Source organism: Athene cunicularia (genome assembly GCF_003259725.1).
Source record: "Athene cunicularia isolate RWA chromosome 15 unlocalized genomic scaffold, athCun1 chr15_part1, whole genome shotgun sequence".
In the NCBI taxonomy this organism is placed as follows: domain Eukaryota; kingdom Metazoa; phylum Chordata; class Aves; order Strigiformes; family Strigidae; genus Athene; species Athene cunicularia.
In genome coordinates this window covers 4,949,501-4,951,523 of record NW_020799121.1, presented here as the reverse complement: position 1 = coordinate 4,951,523, position 2,023 = coordinate 4,949,501, and positions in this window count along the sequence as shown.

Sequence of the window (2,023 nt, the reverse complement as noted above, 5' to 3'; positions counted from 1 at the left end):
CAAAGGCGGAGGTGCGGACGGGCGGACGCTTGCGGCCTGGACGTCCCCCGAGAGAGGCAAGAGTGCGCCCAAGCAAGGAGCTCCCCGCCGCGGGGGGTGGCCGTTCGTGCCCCCACACCCGCGCCCCCGGCCGCTGTGGGTAACCTCTGTGTGTTCCTCCTGCGCTCGCAGCAGCGCTCCCCCCAGGCAGGGATGCAGCTCACCTTCAAAGGTCGCCTTTTCCCCCACTAATGCTGCGGAAGGCCTGTCACCCACGCCATCCTTCCTTCCTCACCAATAAATGACAGGTGGGCCTCGGAGATGGGCAGCTGGCACTCCAGAATCACGGTGCTATTAACAATAAAGGCGGCTTTGTTCGGGCGTTAGTCTCACCTTTGTCCTATCGCACTACCACAATAACCCAGGTCCACACCACAGCTCTGGATGAAAGGGGGCAAATGCTTTAAACAAAAGGCTGGCTGCTGAGTATCACTCCTGAAATCACAGGACATAGTCTCCTGTATTCAGAGGTTGGATTAGTACAAGGAAAGAAAAAGTGGTAACATACACCTGAAGTTCCACCGTGCCTGTTTGGACGATAGGAAAAAGTGAGATAAATGTGTCTCACATCCCCCCTAAACCTGCTTCTTCCATGTCTGTGGTGAGGTGTGTATTTTCTAGCACATATCACTAGAAAAGAGGGTAGGGTATAGCTCCAGCAAGAACTAAACAAATCCCCTAAGAATGAAAAGCACAAGTCCAGAGGAGTAGCTCTCTCATCTTTGAGATGTAATGTTTCATAACCCATTAAACAGTTTTTCTCTTCATGGTTTTTTTTTTATGCACCAAACAAAATATTTTGGGGTATTTTCAGACATAGCACACATGGCTAATCATGTATTCAGTTTTGCATAGTTCATCCCTCCTGGTTTTTGTTTCCTGGCTTCAACCTCTTTTCCTGCACTTGTTTCCTCAGCTTTTAAACACATAACAGGCATTGGCTGACCTATATGGAAAACAGGTTATCAACTAAATCATAATAAAATCTATAAATCTTCATAGAAATCTCAGTCTTTTACAGAAATAAAATAAATTGGCTTTTCACCTTTGATACTGCTTGCTATTTATTTGCCTGAGTGCCAGTTTAAACAACAAAATTCTGACAGTATTTCTAGTAAAACGAAGTTTAAGACTGTACTGACACAGTTATATAATGAGGTCTATTACATCATAGGGATATGTTCTGAATTCATACATTACTTTTACTGGTCTCACAAATCTGATTTTTTATGTCTAGATTTTCTTCTATTTGGGTTCACTTTTCTGACATTTGTGCCCTTTCTGGAAGGGATAAGAATTCTGATGAGTCAGAGGAGGGATTTCTGTATGCACACTTAACTTCTAGTGAACAATACTATTCAACATCTCCACCCTCTTTATCTGTTGGGGTACTACAACGTCAGAAATTCCAGTGGGAATTGAAGGGATCTCTGAAGTTTTGCGTTCAACAGAGTATTACTTTAATAAGACACAAAACTTCAGTAAGGCTATGGCGACAGACACAGATCTGTGATGTGAGCCTGAAAAACCTGTGATGAGGGGGCTAAACTACAGACAGGCCATCCAGCATTTACCCTCTGCTGGCCTACGAGAGATTGCAAACCCCTTCTCAGCCGAAACGGAACTAGCACTACGGTGACCAGAGAGCTCCCTCTCGTGGGAAAGAAGAGCCAGTCAGCTTAGTCTGACAAACGAGCTTGTCACTTGTGACCTGTTTCTTCAGCATAGTCCCACGAGAGAATCAGAGGTTTTGTAAGAAAAATAAAACCGGTACGACATAAGCAGAGTCTTTTTAAAGAGAAATAAAACGTGATTTCAGATTATTCTGTGGCTGAAACTAAGAAAACATATTTTTGTAGCACAAAGCAGCACTCTCTGGTAGTTTGACAAGGGTGGTAAGTCTCGAGAAGTCCCAACCAGTCTAAATCATTCTATGAACCCAGAAGAATGGGAACTCTCCTATTAGAATTCAGAGAATGACAAT